The sequence below is a fragment of the Dendropsophus ebraccatus genome, chromosome 8 (genome assembly GCF_027789765.1).
Source record: "Dendropsophus ebraccatus isolate aDenEbr1 chromosome 8, aDenEbr1.pat, whole genome shotgun sequence".
NCBI classification, from domain to species: domain Eukaryota; kingdom Metazoa; phylum Chordata; class Amphibia; order Anura; family Hylidae; genus Dendropsophus; species Dendropsophus ebraccatus.
In genome coordinates this window covers 53,242,515-53,262,620 of record NC_091461.1, presented here as the reverse complement: position 1 = coordinate 53,262,620, position 20,106 = coordinate 53,242,515, and the positions used below count along the sequence as shown (strand labels likewise).

Sequence of the window (20,106 nt, the reverse complement as noted above, 5' to 3'; positions counted from 1 at the left end):
CTGCGTTTACACAGACAGATTTATCTAACAGATTTCTGAAGCCAAAGCCAGGAACAGACTGTAAACAGAGAACAGGTCAAAAAGGAGAAACTGAGATTTCTCCTCTTTTCAAATCCATTCCTGGCTTTGGCTTCAAAAATCTGTCAGATAAATCTGTCTGCGTAAACGCAGCATAAGACCAGAGAGAGATTTCAGCTTGTTAAGTTTTGTTAAACCCAATAAAAATGTTTCTATTCATGAACAGCAAGCAGAAGTCTCTCAATGGGAATTATCTGAAACACCATTTTTACTAACAGACTATACAACCATCTTATTTTAGCATTGATAGGAAACAAAATCAAGACAAGACACAGACCCCTGTATTATTATACTAAGATTCAAAAATGCTGGAATGTACAATATCTCAATAAATTAACGAGTGAGTTTTACTGAACATAATCTGCCATTTTGGCCAGCTCAATTACTATGCATGCCAAGAATAATATAATAATAAAATAGCAGGTCCTTTGGAACGACATCAGATAAAGTACATCATTCCATTCTGCAATACATCAGACTACAAGTAGCAACAATATATGTAATAAATGTTAAGACTTAAAAGTGTAGCTGTCTGTATAACTTTCAAAATCTAAACCAAAAGTAGATATGATATAAAGCAAGTTAACAATTTACATTCATTATTATATATATAATTATTTATTTTTAGTTATCATGGAGGACACAGCACTTCCTGTTTTTTGACTTTTTTTTTCTCTCAAAGAATCAGGTAACAGGAAGTTTGGTGTTTCCCAGGTCATCTAAGTGCTCATGTGACTGACACATTGAGCCGTGACTCTCTGTACTGGCCAGAATTCCTGTGTTTAGTCTGTTTTTTTTTCCAACCAGCACAAGTCAGAAAATCTGCCTTCAGGAGACTGGACCTGGATTTCTGGTAAGTTCAGCTTTGTTTTACAGCATGAACAACAGAAAAAAAATAATGAATGTATATGGCAAACTTGCTTTATCTACTGTTGATTTAGATTTTTATAGTTATATTGACAGTTACACTTTAAACCTTTAAGGACATGGCCCATTTTCGTTTTTACGTTTTCGGTTTTTCCTCCTTGTGTTTAAAAGGTCATAGCACTTGCATTTTTCCACCTAGAAACCCACATGAGCCCTTATTTTTTGCGTCACTAATTGTACTTTGCAATTACAGGCTGAATTTTTGCATAAAGTACACTGCGAAACCAGAAAAAAATTCAAAGTGTGGTGAAATTGAAAAAAAAAAACGCATTTCTTTTATTTGGGGGAAATGTGTTTTTACGCCATTCGCCCTGGGGTAAAACTGACTTGTTATGCATGTTCCTCAAGTCGTTACGATTAAAACGATATATAACATGTATAACTTATATTGTATCTGATGGCCTGTAAAAAATTCAAACCGTTGTTAACCAATATACGTTCCTTAAAATCGCTCCATTCCCAGGCTTATAGCGCTTTTATCCTTTGGTCTATGGGGCTGTGCGAGGTGTCATTTTTTGCGCCATGATGTGATCTTTCTATCGGTACCTTGATTGCGCATATACGACTTTTTGATCGCTTTATATTACATTTTTTCTGGATTTGATGCGACCAAAAATGCGCAATTTTGCACTTTGGGATTTTTTTGCGCTGACGCCGTTTACCGTACGAGATCAGGAATGTGATTAATTAATAGTTCGGGCGATTACGCACGCGGCGATAGCAAACATGTTTATTTATTTATTTATTTGTTTACTTTTATTTAAAACCTGGGAAAAGGGGGGTGATTCAGACTTTTATTAGGGGAGGGGGCTTTTTACTAGGGGACTTCTAGGTCCCTAGGGGACTTCTAGTATATACACTTGGATCTCTCATTGAGATCTCTGCAGCATAGATATGCTGCAGAGATCCATGAGATCGGCACTGCTGCAGCCGAAAACGAACGAGTGCCGAGCCGAGGACGGCGCCATCTTGGACGCGTCCCCGGCCGGCATCAGTAACGGAGATCGCTCCTCCGGGACAAGGTCCCGGAGGAGCGATCTCCCCCACTAGACCCCAGGGAAACGTTGCCTCCGGTAATCGGAGGCAGCTGTCAACTTTGACAGCTGTCTCCGATTAGCTAATTAGCGGGCACGGCGATCAGACCGTGCCCGCTAATAGCAGCGGCCCCGGGCTACTCGCGGCACCCGGGATCGCGGCACTTCAAAGCGGGGCCGCCGCGCGGCCCCGCTTTGAAGTGCAAGTGAGGACATATGACGTACGCATACGTCCTATGTCCTTAAGAGGTTAAAGCGTAGCTGTCATTTCAGGGTAATTTTTTTGAAAACATTAAATATCAATAGTACAAGCGATTTTAAGAAACTCTGTAATAGGTTTTATAAACCAAAAGAGTTTCCTTCTGGACTGAAAAAGCAATCTCCCAGGCTCCCCCCTCACTTCAGAAGAAGCAGGATTTCTGTCTCCATTATGTGGCTATGGAGAGGGGAGGGGCTGTTAGGAGTGACTGAGCACGGAGCAGTCTTGCACAGCACAACACCCTGCAATCTTCTCTCAGTAAGTTCATAGATAAGCACTGACCTTTCTGCCCCCTGAATCCTGCGGTTTAGGTGCCCAGACAGTCTAGAAACAGCTGACCTTCATGTCACCTCTTCCTGCTCCCTCATCTCCCCCAGCCCCTCCCCCCTCCATATAGATAGAATGGAGAGAGCAGAGCCCGTCTTCACTGGCTTCTCTGTAATGAAGACGTGTTTGCCTGATAATGCACAGATAAGAAGTCAGGGGGGAGGCTGGGAGATTGCTTCTTGAGTACAGAAGGAGGCTTTTTTGGCTGATAAAACCTATTACAGAGTTTCTTAAAATCGCTTATACTACTGATTTCTGCAATAAAAAAAAAACATGACGGTTACGCTTTAAGGTAAATTTACAATAATAATGAAAAATATGCCTAGGATTTGTGCTGTGTGTTACAGTATATTTCGCCACATTTTGCTATGGTTTTGGATAGGCTCAAGCCCCACTCAGTGGGGCTTATCTGTCCAGTGGCTTCCTGGCTCATTTTCTGTACTTCATAAGATTGCTATAGTGAAAATAATCTCTCTTTGCTCCCACATCCTTCTGAGCTTGTGGTGGACTTGTGTTATACACAGCAGACAATCTAAGGGGGTAGAGCTGCAGGGAGAGAACTGTCTTCAGGAGGTATAGTTCAGCTTCATTCCCACTTGTGTGTACAAGAGGGAATAGCAGCTCACTGAGAGATCAATTACATGCTCCTATACACATGATTTACAACTTAGACTACTCTTTACTGCTCTGAAATGTCCCTTATATAGCTATTCATAGGGTGTGTATAGAGATATAGGAGAACAAGACCCCCTCTTCTATGTGTGCCATGTATGGGAGACATAATCTAGGTTAGGTTCCATACCCCAGCTTAGAAAAAAAAAGTTAAAATTACAGCTTGAGGCTATGTTCCCACACAGTATTTTGGTCAGTATTTAGCTACCAAAACCAGGAGTGGATTGAAAACACAAAAAGGCTATGTTCATACACTGTTGCAATTTAGTTGATGGCCGCCATTTAACAGGAAATTACAGCGGTTCCCAGCCAGGAAAACACTTAGTACAGGGCCGTCTGTAGCGTCCATAGAATACGAGATGCTGGAATAAGCCCTTAGTGTTGGAACCTCGATTGCAGTTTAACAGTATGTGAGACACCTAGTGAAAAAAAATATGAAGTACATTGCAAAAATGTAGTATATCACCTGCCCTGATGATTTATCAATAGGTATTATTAATGACAGTGCCCATTTAATGGGCAGAAAGAATGCTAGTAAAACAAATAACAGGCTTTTAACCCTTAGGCGACCCTGGACGTACCTGTATGTCCAGGGCCACCAACGTATGTTTAGAGCGGGGCCGCGCGACGGCCGCACTCTGAACCGCCGTGGTCCTGGGTACGGCATGTAGCCCGGGACCGCGGCTATTAGCTGACACGGTCCAATTGCTGTGCCCGCTAATAAAGTAATCGGATGCAGCTGTCAAAGTCATAATGGCACTGATTCCGGCTCGGCACTCAATTGCTTCCGGCTGCAGCATCAAATCCAGAAAAATTGTAATAAAAAGCGATCAAAAAGTCGCATATGAGCAATCAAGGTACCGATAGAAAGAACACATCATGGCGCAAAAACTGACACCTGACACAGCTCCATAGACCAAAGGATAAAAGCGATATAAGCATGGGAACGGAACGATTTTAAGGAACATATATTTGAATTTTTTGCAAGCCATCAGATACAATAAAAGTTATACATGTTATATATCGTTGTAATCGTAACGACTTGAAAAACATATATAACAAGTCAATTTTACCCCAGGGCGAACGTCGAAAAAAATAAAATAAAAAAAATAAAAGAAATGCGTTTTTTTTAATTTCACATTGAATTTATTTCTAGTTTTGTAGTGTCCTTTATGAAAAAATTCAGCCTGTCATTGCAAAGTACAATTAGTGGCGCACAAAATAAGGGCTCATGTGGGTTTTCTAGGTGAAAAAATGCAAGTGCTATGGCCTTTTAACCTCTTAAGGACATATGACGTACCCGTACGTCATATGTCCTCATTAGCACTTCAAGCATTTCACTTGAAGCGCCGCGGTCCCAGGTGCCGCGTGTAGCCCGGGACCGCCGCTATTAGCGGGCACGGTCTGATCGCCGTGCCCGCTAATTAGCTAATCCGAGGCAGCTGTCAAAGTTGACAGCTGCCTTCGATTACCAGAGGCAACCGTTCCCTGGTGTCTAGTGGGGGAGATCGCTCCTCCGGCAGCAGCCGGAAGTAAACAAGTGCCTATCTCATCGATCTCTGCAGCATATCTATGCTGCAGAGATCTCAATGAGAGATCAAAGTATATATACTAGAAGTCCCCTAGGGGGCTTCTAGTATATGTGTAAAAAAAAAAAAAAAGTGTTGTTTATAGTAAAAAGCCCCCTCCCCTAATAAAAGTCTGAATCACCCCCCTTTTTCCAGGTTTTAAATAAAAGTAAACAAATAAATGAATGAATAAACATGTTTGGTATCACCGCGTGCGTAATCTCCCGAACTATTAATTAATCACATTCCTGACCTCGCACGGTAAACGGCGGCAGCGCAAAAAAATCCCAAAGTGCAAAATTGTGTATTTTTGGTCGCATCAAATCTAGAAAAAATGTAATAAAAAGCGATCATAAAGTCGTATATGCGCAATCAAGGTACCGATAGAAAGAACACATCATGGCGCAAAAAATGACACCTCACACAGCCCCATAGACCAAAGGATAAAAGCGCTATAAGCCTGGGAATGGAGCGATTTTAAGGAACGTATATTTGTTAACAATGGTTTGAATTTTTTATAGGCCATCAGATACAATATAAGTTATACATATTATATATCGTTTTAATCGTAACGACTTGTGGAACATGCATAACAAGTCAGTTTTACCCCAGGGTGAATGGCGTAAAAACACAGTTCCCCCAAATAAAAGAAATGTTTGTTTTTTTTTCAATTTCACCACACTTAGAATTTTTTTCTGGTTTCGTAGTGTACCAAATGCAAAAATTCAGCGTGTTATTGCAAAGTACAATTAGTGACGCAAAAAATAAGGGCTCATATGGGTTTCTAGGTGGAAAAATGCAAGTGCTATGGCCTTTTAAACACAAGGAGGAAAAACCGAAAACGCAAAAACGAAAATGGGCCCAGTCCTTAAGGGGTTAAGCACAAGGAGGTAAAAATGAAAGTGCTAAAATTTAAATTGGCCCAGCTTCTAAGGGTTAAATAATGTCTGGCAGGAGTGGATTTTGCCGTTAAATAGTAAAAGTACTATGACAAAAACTTCAGAACAATGGCACTGATTTACTAAAGTGTCTCCGTAAGGATTTTGGCTGACAAAAATGGCTTTTCTCCGCATTTATTACACATTTTAGACAGTTTTCCACCACTTTCAGACACTTTCCCACCTGTTAGATAAAGGGGTGGTGTCTATGCAAAGTTGGGGCATGGTCTATTTTCCAACAAAATCTGGCTGAAGAATCTGGCAGACTTTAAGCCAAGTAACAGATGTTTTAAACTTTGCACCAAAAAACTAGACAGTGTTTAAGTGCGACAGATTTATCAAACAGCCTGATAACTCTGTCTAGTCTAAGTTTGCAGTTTTAGTAAATGTGGGCCAATGTGTGTGAACACAGCCCATAGGTGGTCCAACCTTTGGGGCAACCTACTGAGCTCTGACAGACATCTAGTATCTATGTAGCATTCCCTGATAAATGCCTGGTTAAACAACATTCGGTACACACTAGATACCCCTGTACATAAATACATACTAAGCATTTAGGAACCAGCTGTCATTTTCAATTACCGTATTTGCAAGTTCTAAATATATTGACATTCCAGAAATAAACCTGTTAAAACCTATCTGTATGATAATGTGATGTCCGGATGAAGTAATAATCAGAATTGCTGACTATACTATATACACATTCTCCTGGTAATTTAGTGCTTTGATAGATTGCCTGACCTAACAGAATGCCATTCCTGGTATGTAGAAGTTAGTGCTCCACTCTATTATACACCATATAAACCATACAGCTCAGGCACTTTCCAGTTTATGATGTCTCAGGTAAGTACTGGTGAAGATCTAATCTGTTAAATCCAACTCAGGGAATGTTTCATCTAGCTGTCACATTTACACCTACACTACTAATATATGCATCGCCAGTTCTTTATTGGATAATTACATTAGTGTTATAGGAGTCACATTGCCATGAACAGGTGTCCCTTGCATACTTCCTTCATAGTGACAGTGACAGCAAATACAATGGATAATACAATGGATGGTTGACAGCAAGGGTAAATTTAGGGGCAAATATGCTGCAGCTACATCTGGACTGTAGGGTCTTTTGAGGAGCCAAAATCTACTCTGACACCCATGGAAATAGTAGTCTTAAATCACTTAGTAATATCACTGATGTGTACACTGTACATTATCCTTATGATTTGCTGTTTATTGTCCCTGTGCTGATAAGAATTGTCACTTTGTTAATTACCTCTGTGCTGTGACATGTTTGTGTACATTAGGATGTCTACTGGGGGTCGGGTTACCAAGTCAATAAACAGCTAACCCGCTCCCCAGAAAGGAGATCACAACTACAGAACAGGTAAAGAGGAGGGAAGAGAGCTGAGCGTGGTCAGAATGGACCCATAGTAGAGGATTTTACACATCCAGAGCACATAAGCATAAGAAAAAACAAACAAACAGGGAAAGGGTGCAGGATAGGTTATACATGTATATTAGACATAGGGTGGTATTGGGAAGGGCGATTGTTTAAAATACTAATACAAAGTACCCAAATCCAAATATAGTTCTCAAAGTACAAAGTCCTGATTTTCTATAGGATACCCAATTTATCTGTTTCTATCAATTGATTTTGCACTTATATGTTTTCTTATATTTATTGGTTGTACATACTCTTACTGCACTATATTGTACAACCTAGATGTGGATTTGCTCTGTACTGAAATCAGGTTTTGTGATTTCAATCATGAGTCTAGGTGGTTCTTTGCACCATGTGAGCTTTTCGAGTGTTTTTATTGCATGTTTTAATTCCTTCTAGGTGGTTTTTTGCACCAAGTGAGCTTTTTTGAGTGTTTTTATTGCATGTTTCTTTTTATTTATGTAGTGCAAATAAACGATTGAACAGGGCAATATGTTTTGTACCTGTCCCGTGCCGCTGATAGCCACTGTCACAGGTATTGGAGCCAACTTCAGTTGCAGTCACTTGACTATTTTGAGCCTTCCCTTAGACACAAATTTTGTACAATGTTTTATTGAGCTAACAAAAATGCCACAAAAAACACCCAAAAACTACCAACTATTTTTTCCCTGCTTTTTGGGGTTTTCTTGGTAGTTGTTCTGGTATTTTCTAATTTTTGTGTAAATTTTTATAGGCATTTTTATCTCTGACGTTTTATAGCAGGCTATGTTCACACTGCGTATGAATCCGTCCGTAGTGCGAACCGCGAAAATACGCATGTAGTTTTGAGGTTGATGCGTTCGCTTGAAAGTATACAGTATACGCCCACACAGTGCACACTACGTATGAGCTTACGGCCGGATCGTATACGGCGCCGTGAAAAATTAACAAGACCATTGTTTGAGGACGGAAATGTTGAAACTCATGGCCGTGGATTTCCATGCGGTCCCGTACGAAGTACTTATTTCAGCCAAATTGAACTTGATTTTTCGATCCAAAAGGTTCTGTGTGGTTTACGGGGCTGGGCGAAGATTTCCAAGTAAATGACCTGCCTCAGATCGCTTCGAATCAAGCTAGGGAAGCATAACTCTACTACGGGCGTATGTTCGCGGTGCGTACGCATCCGGCGCCATGTCAATTTTTCACACGCCCGTAGTTTCAGCCGCACATGTACTACGGCGTAAGAACTGCGGACGGAATTGTACGCAGTGTGAACATAGCCTTATAGTGGATGTAGAAAAGCCTTTGCACATGACTGTGTCATTCCTTTAGTTAGGTAAAGGTTCCATGCAGTTATGGGCACCCTCTGTTTACTTGGTATCCTTTCCATTTCCTCGAATTGTATAAAAAATAATTGCTAGTAAGAACTATTTTAGAGAGCTGTCAGCCATACAATAAACGTCTTGATCGTTGATGTGTCACTGGTCTGGAATTTCTGTCACGCTGTAATATGTGGCAATTCCCCAGAGAACTAACAACAGCAATAAGATCCTGAGTACTGGTTGGCACAGAGCTGTGTATGTAAGGAAAAGTAGTGAGCAATTTAATAAGTAAAGTGGGCAGTGGAGGCCATACTATGCACTCATCTGTGACTAGTGATTTCATGACTTGGGGTCTAAAGACCTCTTTTGCCCTCTCTGCCAATTACCCCAGGTATAGGTGGCAACAGGTTTACATAAATAAGACACGGCATTAGTAGTCATTAGAAGACCTGCCACAGATGACCTGTGAGCTAGTAAGTACTACAATTCCCCATTATATTACAATTGTGTGTCATCTATTCTGGCCTTGTGGCACTCTGTTATTTCTTCTGGAAATGTAGAAGTTGTCAGCTTGGAGTTACCATTCTGTGCATCAATAGTCCCTACGCAGTCTGACACTGTCTGCACTGACTGGACAGGACGTAGGGACATGTCCCTTCAGCAAAGGGAATGGTATCACCCACTTCTTAATGTAATTATAACAAAGAAACATCACAACATAATATTCTAAAGGCCCTATTGAAGGGAGCTGCAAGGGGGCTGCCCGGGTGATCGCTAGATAGTCCGGCCAGCCCATAGCATACAGCAGTGTCTGCTGCCTCCGCCCCTGTTCCACGGAACAACGGCAGCAGATCGTTGCTGTATCAGTCGTTTGTTTTTCAACATGTTGAAAAACAAACGACTGCAATGATCAGCCGACATGAACGATGTCGGCTGATCTTTGCTGTCAATTCCACCGGACGATTATGGGACATAACGGCCGATATCATCCGAATACGGCCGATAATTGTTCCGCGGAATAGGGCCTTAAGAAAAGATGCAACCTAGCCAAGCTCACAAGATAATTCCATCTGGGTTAATTCTCCAAGAGATAAGCACAGCCAGCAATGTCTGACAGTACTGAAGTTTATACTCCTCTCCTTACAGAAATGAGAATGCACACTTACCTAATCTGAGCATGCATTTATGTATATCCAACACCAGGGTGTAGCTACCTGAGCACGTGTTCCACCCTGCTGAGCACCCTATATACCAGTACTTCTCTATTCCAGTCCTCATGGTCCACCAACAGGCCATGTTTTGAGGATTTCCTTAGTTCAGTGAAACCTCTATGAGTCGACCAACCAATTTTGTACAAGAAAAAAACAAAACGCTTTTATGGGGGTGAACTAGTCAATAAACAAAGTATAGAAAATGCAGAATTAAGTGTCTAATTAAAGCAGGAACATGTACAGCACACATGTATACGTATATCAAGTGCAGCGGAATCTGTTGGCGCTATATAAATAAAAAAATATATAATGATGAAAGAGCTTACAGTCATGTCTTTTATCACATGTTTAATGAGACAGCATTCATACAGCAAACAGTACTGTATTATGACCTTTTTTTACGTACATTGCTACATACAGTATGGGAAGTATTGCCCAGCCGTATCTGCTGTATAGACCATTCTATTACATCACTTGTATCACAAGCTCTATACATCATTCTATTTCATCACTGGTATCAGCTCTATACATCATTCCTTATATCACTGGTATCAGGAGCTCTATACACCATTCTATTACATCACTGGTATCAGGAGCTCTATACACCATTCTATTACATCACTTTTATCAGGAGCTCTATACACCATTCTATAACATCACTGGTATCAGGAGCTCTATACACCATTTTATTACATCACTGGTATCAGGAGCTCTATACACCATTCTATTACATCACTGGTATCAGGAGCTCTATACACCATTCTATTACATCACTTTTATCAGGAGCTCTATACACCATTCTATAACATCACTGGTATCAGGAGCTCTATACACCATTTTATTACATCACTGGTATCAGGAGCTCTATACACCATTCTATTTCATCAGTTAAATCAGGAGCTCCATACCAGGGCTGTGGAGTTGGAGTCATGGAGTCGGAGTCGAGAGCTAGTTTTGGCTGGTGTCGGAAAAAAATTTACCGACTCCGACTCCAGCTTTAAAAAAAATCCTAGAACAATTAAGAATTGAGTTTTGATATGAATTTAATAAGTTTTGCTCATCAATATATATTATGAGCAACATTCTAATAGCACACAGACCCTATTAGATAAGGGTGGTCGGGGAAAGGTTGTCGGTCACTATTTGGCAGTTTGTTTTTGAGCTGAAAGATTCCATTGTGTGGGGGGAGATCTGTGCTGTTCTCTTCCTGGATGCTGGATGACTGTATATGAACAGCAGTGTAATATGAAGATATCCTGTGTAATATAGAGGAGGAGAAGACACAAGTAGTGTAGCAGTAACCTCTGTCCTCAATGTGGTGTTTTTCTTCAGTGTTCTATGGCTGGAGCTGTGTGTGTGTGTGCGCGTGCTATCGCTGCAGCAGGCCTTGTGTGTGTGTGTGTGTTATGGCTGCAGCAGGCTGTGAGTGTGCTATGGATGCAGAAGGCTGTGTGTGTGTGTGCTTTGGCTGCAGCAGGCTGTGTGTGTGTGCTATGGCGGCAGCAGGCTGTGTGTATGTGTGCTATGGCTGCAGCAGGCTGTATGTGTGTGCTATGGCTGCAGCAGGCTGTGTGTGTGCTATGGCTGCAGCAGGCTGTGAGTGTGCTATGGATGCAGAAGGCTGTGTGTGTGTGTGTGTGTGTGTGTGTGTGTGTGTGTGCGCGCGCGCGTGCTTTGGCTGCAGCAGGCTGTGTGTGTGCGCTATGGCTGCAGCAGGCTGTGTGTATGTGTGCTATGGCTGCAGCAGGCTGTGTGTGTGCTATGGCTGCAGCAGGCTGTGAGTGTGCTATGGATGCAGAAGGCTGTGTGTGTGTGTGTGTGTGTGTGCGCGCGCGCGTGCTTTGGCTGCAGCAGGCTGTGTGTGTGCGCTATGGCTGCAGCAGGCTGTGTGTATGTGTGCTATGGCTGCAGCAGGCTGTGTGTGTGCTATGGCTGCAGCAGGCTGTGTGTGTGCTATGGCGTGCCCCCACACCCACAGTGACCCCTCTATATCACTGTGTGTGACCCCCCTCTATATTACAGGTATTTGGCATTGTTAGCAGTGTTTCTTTAAGTATGGTAAATATTTAGTTAGAAACATAGAAGATTGTCAGCAGGAAAAGACCTCCTGCTCCATCTAGTCTAGTTGTGAGTAGTTCAGGACATGGAGGCTGGAGACTGGCTGCATTCACTGCACACACAGGAGAAGCTGCTTTATATCTTTCCTCATTCCCTCAGAAATCGCCCCAGAGTCATGTAGGACATTAGGGAGAAGCTGCTGAGCCAGTGTGATAAATAACTCCCCTGGTATGTGACTGGCCATTTATGAAGGAGCAGGAGTCGGAGTCGGTCTTGATAAAATTCAGGAGTTGGAGTCAGAGCTGCGGCTTACCGACTCCACAGCCCTGCTCTATACATCATTCCATTAAATCACTGGTATCAGGAGCTCTATACACCATTCTATTACATCAGATAAATCAGGAGCTCTATACACCATTCTATTACATCACTGGTATTAAGATCAGGGGCGGATAAACTTTACCATAGGCCCCAGGCTGTTCGCCAAGCCTGGGCCCCTCACCCCACTGTAGCTATCGCAGCAGTAGCATGGTGTGCATAGTACAGGATAGATAATGTCATGATGCCCTGATTTGTGCAAAATCGAGATAAAAAAGCAGAGATTGTTCGCAAATCCTGGCAGAACTGTAGCCAAGGACAACACACCACTGAAAGTATAAGTCTGTTTGGGCAGCTATGGGCCTGCCAGGAGCTCAGGGCCCCGAGCTACCGCTAGAAAAGGACCTATTATAATCCGCTACTGATCAGGATCCATACACCATTCTATTACATCACTGGTATCAGGATCCATACACCATTCTATTACATCACTGGTATTAGCACTGTACACCATTCTATTACATCACTGGTATTAGCACTGTACACCATTCTATTACATCACTGGTATTAGCACTGTACACCATTCTATTACATCACTGGTATTAGCACTGTACACCATTCTATTATATCACTGGTATTAGCACTGTACACCATTCTATTACATCACTGGTATTAGCACTGTACACCATTCTATTACATCACTGGTATTAGCACTGTACACCATTCTATTATATCACTGGTATTAGCACTGTACACCATTCTATTACATCACTGGTATTAGCACTGTACACCATTCTATTACATCACTGTTATTAGCACTGTACACTATTCAGTTCACTTTTCCCATCACTCATCCCTCTCTCCCTGTGGCCTCTGTAAACAGCCAGGACAACTCTAGCCTCCAGATTCTGTGTGCCTGTGTCATCCAGAAGACACTAATTACCAGGTAAGAAGGGGGGTCAGTCTGGGGGTCCCGGTGGCTGCTGGAGCTGCTCCCTGGCACCACAAGGCCACTGTGGGTGCTGTTCCTGGATACTATGGTGCTCCTTCTTCCTCCTCCCAGCTCAGCCACGCCTCCTTCTTCCGCCTTCCCCCCTCTCTCGTCCTATTTGCATACTCCCTCCTCCTTCATCATGGCCCTGTCAGCACTGTTGGGTAGCAATTTTAAGTCCTGCTTTTGGTCTTTTTATGGGGGTCTTCAGCTACAAAATGTAATATGTTTATTTTTTTATATTTTTATTTGTATAATGGGACAGGGGGGTACTGTACGTGTTTATTGTGGTATTTTTGTTAGGGTTTTTTGAAATATGTTTTAAATCTTTTTATATTTATTTATTTTCAATACATTTATATGTAGGGGGCTCAGGGGACTTATGTGGAGGAGGAATGCTATCCTATAATATAGCATTGATCAGTATTAACGGTGATCTATGCATAGAGTCCCGAACTGTTAGTGACAGATGCTTGACCTGTCACTGACTACCTTAAACGATGTAATCACTATGCGTCGCGGTGTTTAGGGGGTTAATGATGGGCAGCTGCCTGTCATTAGCTCCCACCACACCGATGTGTGCGGGATCACTCGCATTGGAGCGGTCCCACAAACATTTAAAGCCCCTTCAGTCCACAAACGTATATATACACTCACCGGCCACTTTATTAGGTACACCATGCTAGTAACGGGTTGGACCTCCTTTTGCCTTCAGAACTGCCTCAATTCTTCGTGGCATAGATACAACAAGGTGCTGGAAGCATTCCTCAGAGATTTTGGTCCATATTGACATGATGGCATCACACAGTTGCCGCAGATTTGTCGGCTGCACATCCATGATGCGAATCTCCCGTTTCACCACATCCCAAAGATGCTCTATTGGATTGAGATCTGGTGACTGTGGAGGCCATTTGAGTACAGTCATTGTCATGTTCAAGAAACCAGTCTGAGATGATTCTAGCTTTATGACATGGCGCATTATCCTGCTGAAAGTAGCCATCAGATGTTGGGTACATTATGGTCATAAAGGGATGGACATGGTCATCAACAATACTCAGGTAGGCTGTGGCGTTGCAACGATGCTCAATTGGTACCAAGGGGCCCAAAGAGTGCCAAGAAAATATTCCCCACACCATGACACCACCACCACCAGCCTGAACCGTTGATACAAGGCAGGATGGATCCATGCTTTCATGTTGTTGACGCCAAATTCTGACCCTACCATCCGAATGTCGCAGCAGAAATCGAGACTCATCAGACCAGGCAACGTTTTTTCCAATCTTCTACTGTCCAATTTCGATGAGCTTGTGCAAATTGTAGCCTCAGTTTCCTGTTCTTAGCTGAAAGGAGTGGCACCCGGTGTGGTCTTCTGCTGTTGTAGCCCATCTGCCTCAAAGTTCGACGTACTGTGCGTTCAGAGATGCTCTTCTGCCTACTTTGGTTGTAACGGTTGGCTATTTGAGTCACTGTTGCCTTTCTATCAGCTTGAACCAGTCTGCCCATTCTCCTCTGACCTCTGGTATCAACAAGGCATTTCCGCCCACAGAACTGCCGCTCACTGGATGTTTTTTCTTTTTCGGACCATTCTCTGTAAACCCTAGAGATGGTTGTGCGTGAAAATCCCAGTAGATCAGCAGTTTCTGAAATACTCAGACCAGCCCTTCTGGCACCAACAACCATGCCATGTTCAAAGGCACTCAAATCACCTTTCTTCCCCATACTGATGCTCGGTTTGAACTGCAGGAGATTGTCTTGACCATGTCTACATGCCTAAATGCACTGAGTTGCCGCCATGTGATTGGCTGATTAGAAATTAAGTGGTAACGTGCAGTTGGACAGGTGTACCTAATAAAGTGGCCGGTGAGTGTATATTCCAACTGCATGGGCATGTGCAGTAGGAACTTATATATATGGATTGTGGACCTGAAGGGGTTAACATATCATATCAAACGTATCAGTCTAGAACAGAGTTATCAGTGTGGCGTTTAGGATAAATGTCTATTTTACTGTCCAGAGTTAAATAAAATTATGTTTCAATTTAGAATTTTAGAATATTACAGACATTTTCATTTTACTATAAAAAAGCTTGAAATGCTGAACTATATCATAAAGCAAATAACTGTACTTTGAACATCTTAAGGATGTTAATGATTCAGAAATCGTGAACTATGGACCATCAAACAGATTTGTCATGTCTACCTAGGGGATAAGCAAAAACACTCATTTAATATTATATCCCAGGCAAATAGTATTAAAATACATTACTTCTTTTCTGAATATTCATTAATCATGTAAAGGAAGTCAGACTGTATTATGCACTATATAATACAGTATAAAATATACTTTCTAAAAAAAACTATTTAAAGTTGACATAAGTGGACATATATAACTCTTGTTTCAATCCAGCACTGAGATATAAGCTTTAGATCTTAGAAAAATTGAAGATAAAACCCACAGGGTGTTCCCCTGGGCTACAAAAGCCCAGAAAAGTTTGAGCTGTCAATCTAAATAAAGTGGCTGTTTACTTTAGGGCACAGCAGTGCAAGGTTAGAAGAGAACGGTCTGAATGCTAGTAGGCCACAGGGACACTAACTACCTCGCCGAACAGTGTGACAGCTGTTTCGCATGTCATCACATGCTTCTCCAGGTTTCTGGAGAAGCATGTGATTACATGCAAAACAGCCGTCTCACTGTTCGGTGAGTTGGTTGGCATCCTTGTGGTCTGCTAGCTTGGACTTTGCCTTGTATACAGAAGCAAAATAAATGACGCTTGATGGTATCTCCTGTTACTTATCTTTTCTGATATTGCCAGGTTAACAAACTGTGGGCTTTATTTGCTAATTTTCATAAGACTTCTGAAATTTATATCTCAGCAATGGAGCGACAGATTGAAATAAGATTAAAATCTCTTCAATCAGGGTAAAAAGCTCTATTGTGCCGTTACTTTAATCAGCAAGCGGTGACTGCTTCTCTGTTGATGTGGCGACAGAGGAGGGGCGTCATCTCTGTGCCCATCCAGCCTGCTTGGGCTGTGGTCAGCAGCTGGGGGCACTTGGTTTCGGCTGACCCCAGTGATGTGGGCACTGTCCAGCCGATCAATCATGCAAGAGCATCGGGCCAATCATGAGTGGTCCAACGCTCTCTGGAAATCAAGGGCAAAATATTTAAACAGACATCTGCATTGAGCAGACACTTGTGATTCATTGTGGTTTGCCCTTCATCACCAGCATTTCCATAGTGTTTTCTGTGTACCCTGACTTTGGCTTGCTTTCTGACTCTCCTTCAGAGTCTTCATACCTCGCTCCAGTCTGTGTTTTCTGACCTCAGCTTGTTTGGCGGTTCTGTCTTTGTTTCTGATTTTGTCCTGTTCATTACTTTCTGTTATGACTCCTTGGCCTAGTATTTGACTTCTCTTTGGTTCTGATTTTGTGGCTTATCCAAACTTGGTTGGTTTTGATATGGACAGTTGATTATTCTTCCCTGAGGGCCCCAGCACTTAACAGTGTAAGGACTGTTGCCCAGTTGGGGTCTGCCCCCTCGGGCAGCAAAATACAGAACTAAGTCCCTTATAATAACTAATGGCCTTTTGGTACTTTCAGAACTAGGGCAGACAGGTAAGCAATACTATATGCTTTATATGCTACTATATGCAGTATGTTCATTTTTTTTTACCTGATGTTGGAGTGCCCTTTTAAAGTGTCACGGTCATTATAGCTTTCAAAATCTAAATCAACAGTATACATATGTAAAATAAAGCAAGCTTGCAATACACATTCATTATTATTATTTTTGTCTTATCATGCAGTAAAACGAAGCAACAGTATACAGTATACAGTATATCTTCTGATTTTTAGTATTGTGCTGATTGAAAAAAAAGAACAGACTAAACACAGGAATTCTGGCCAGTACAGAGTGTCACCGTTCAATGTCTCCATCAATTACATGACTGCCTTCTCTGTGGGTGGTCAGATGACCCAGGTAACATGGTACTTCCTGTGTATAGTCTCTTTGGGAAAAAAAATTGTCAAATTACAGGAAGTGTTGAGTTTTTGATGATAATGATTAGAATTAGAAAGTTATAATGACAGCGACTCTTTAAGTGTATTTGTATATGTTCTTTAGAACACATAAAGACACACACAAGGTGCAGGACACACCTGACAATTCATATATCTCCCTGTTACCATATCAGAGCAGCTAAAATAAATACTAACATGTGAACTATGAAAAATGGAATATGTGTTTTGAATTTCAACCCTCTGACTTCTCTTGGCTACAAGACATTCATATTAACCTCATTCTGCATTAGGACGTGCCAGCATGCCCTCCTGCGGGTAGGGTAGAGGCTGTGCCTCTATTGCACATGGGGCGCAGTGGAGAAGGGTATGTCTCTTACCTTCCTCCTCTGCGCCGTTCCTGTGCTGTTAGCAGTGTAATCCTCGGTCCCGAGCACTGTTAGGAGAACTGCCCCACCCCCATCTCGCAAGCCGGCCCGCTCCCTCTAATGATCAATGGAGCAGGCAGGGCAATGCTCCTAATGGTGCTCCGGACCAAGGAATACACTGGTAACAACACAGGAACGGCGCCGAGGAGGAAGGTAAGAGACATACCCTTCTCCTCTGCACTCCGTGTGCAATAGGGACATATATAGTAGTTCCCCTTTAAACCCACAGTCAGGCTGAGAGACTAGTTTAAAACATGGATGTCCACAATGTGCTCATGTGAAACTTACCCCAGAGGTTGCATGCCCAATAATAACATTGTAAAGCATTAGAAAATTAATTTCCCTGCCATATAGAGCTGGCCTGGTCATCTATAGCACTGAATAACACATTTGTTACATACTGGTATCATTCTCCAACTCGCAGCCTGTTTAAAAGGTATCTGCCATCAATTTCTGCTTGAATACACTGAAAGACATGGAATCCCATCCATCAATAAAAGAGCTAAAGAGCGACCCTCATTCATCATTCTAAATAGTCAGAAACCAAATTCTCATGAACTGGGCTGGGATATGATTCATACATTCTCTTACAGTATGGAAAACCCCTCTGAATGTCAGTGCTAATGTAGGAAACAGGCAGATAGATGCTACTCTAGTGTAGCGTAGCCCTCCCACGTAAAGCGTGTAGTGAGTGACATCAACTACACCCCTTCATGGCACAGGTGAAAAGGAGCAGCCTCCCCCCACCCCACCAATACACGCCATTCCAACACGGTCATGGATCCTTTATGGCAACACTGACATCTTACGTAACAGCTCTCCCGGTATGATAAGCCGGCCCATTGTAATATGCCTCTGGCAGCAGAGAAACAACAGCACATACTGATCAGTGCTGCCTGCTAAGTCAGTGTGGCTTCAGCTAGCTCAACACATTAGGACCTGCGTCAGCATCTTACAAGGAGACTTAGTAGCTTATTCCTCCTGCCATAGAGATAGATACAATTCCAATGTAATCTATTAGAAGTGTTACTATAGCGGTATATTATACGGTATATATGGAAGTTACTCACTGTCCCACTTTCTGCATCTCTTCTAACATGTGCATCACTGAGCCAGCATCTGATGCTAATGTCAGCCCAGCAGTTTGTTATGAAACATGAGCAGAGCATACAGGAATGGGGGGGGGGTGTATGCTCATCCTCATAGACACACAGTCAACTTGTCCTGTGTACTGGAATGTCACATAACCACACAGATGAACTTAGGGGGAGAGGACGGGGTAGAACCCAGCCGGAAACTTACCAGAATCTTTAGTAAAGCCAGAAAGTGTGCAGTGAATCATGGTGTTTCCTCATTAGAGCCTGCAGCAGCACACACAGACACAGAATTCACGCTGCTGGGCTGGATCCGTGTGACTTCTTGGTGGGCGTGCACTGCATTAAAGATACAGGAACTGTTTATCACAATTCTGAGCGGGTAGAAGCACCAGTGCAGCAAGAAGTTCAGATCTAAGCAATGCATCGGAATATATTATATAAGAAGAACTTACAAAGTGGGCTAGTATTTTTTTTATCCTAAGCATCAGCACTCTGAGAATTGGACATCACATATTCTCTGCCATAAAGATCTGTCAAATGTATACAGATGGGTGAAGAGAATGATTTTTATGAAGTAAAGAAACTTTTGCGCACCCTGAAACCCTGGTCTAAAATAAGGGTTAAAAAAGTAGATTTATTCTTCTACTCCTATATATTGCATATAAAAAGGAGCTGTCATCACTCCAGATATGTCTGCTTAAAGGGATACTCTGGGAAAAAAATTGTTGTTTTTTTTAAAGTGCCAATTCTTTCAATTTCAAGAACATTCTAGAGCAGGAGAGGTTTTCTTTTATTTATTACTTCTCTGGACAGTTTATTGTCTTCCCTATGAAATAACAATTCAGGAGCATTTTTTGTTATAACTCTATATGGTCGGTACAGAAAACTGCTGTTATGCTAAACATACATGCTGTGGTTAAAGGACTTGTATTAGCCCTTGATGGGCACTTTTAACTCATCGGTGTTCTGAGCGTACTGGTGAATGCCTGTACTGTTAAGTTAAAAAAACCCTAATAAAAAAAACCTTTATGGTGTTGCTTCTCTGTCCTTAGGTTGTTTTTTGTATTACAACTTGGAGCCATTCACATCTTTGGAACTAAGGCTGAATTCACATGTTCCGTGAAGTTGTCCATGCACAGAGACAAATTTATAGCCCATTGCTTTGTATTGGGCTATTCACATGTTCAGTGTTTTCACGGATCTGCACTCCCTTCCGTTAAAAATAGAACAGGTCCACACCACTGTTTTAAATTACCGGAAAAAAAAAACGCTGCATGTCGGATGACAGACAAAAACGGGCAACCGTTTGTGTCGGTTTCTATAACAGTCCATTCGGCTGTCAGTGCCAAACGGATTCTGCAAAAAAGCCAGTGTGGACCTAATTATCTAATTCTAAATAACAGGGTCAGCACAGCTACATCAGCATTTATACACATGCTTATGAT

The 20,106-nt window shown here is 42.1% G+C and overlaps 1 protein-coding gene across 4 annotated transcripts in view; it reads right to left on the bottom strand.

The window, feature by feature from the left end:
* The window catches only part of PCGF5 (polycomb group ring finger 5), an 85,123-nt gene extending 66,145 nt beyond the window's left edge, over nucleotides 1–18,978 (bottom strand). For 2 of the 4 annotated variants that reach the window (XM_069980367.1, XM_069980374.1), the window contains exon 1: nucleotides 18,867–18,978. The gene's annotated coding sequence lies outside the window, so the exon portion shown is untranslated. Of the gene's footprint in view, nucleotides 1–17,965; nucleotides 18,019–18,634; nucleotides 18,656–18,866 lie in introns of those variants that run through there. The other 2 variants (XM_069980373.1, XM_069980372.1) reach the window with 2 other exon arrangements.
* Nucleotides 18,979–20,106: the final 1,128 nt, after the last annotated feature.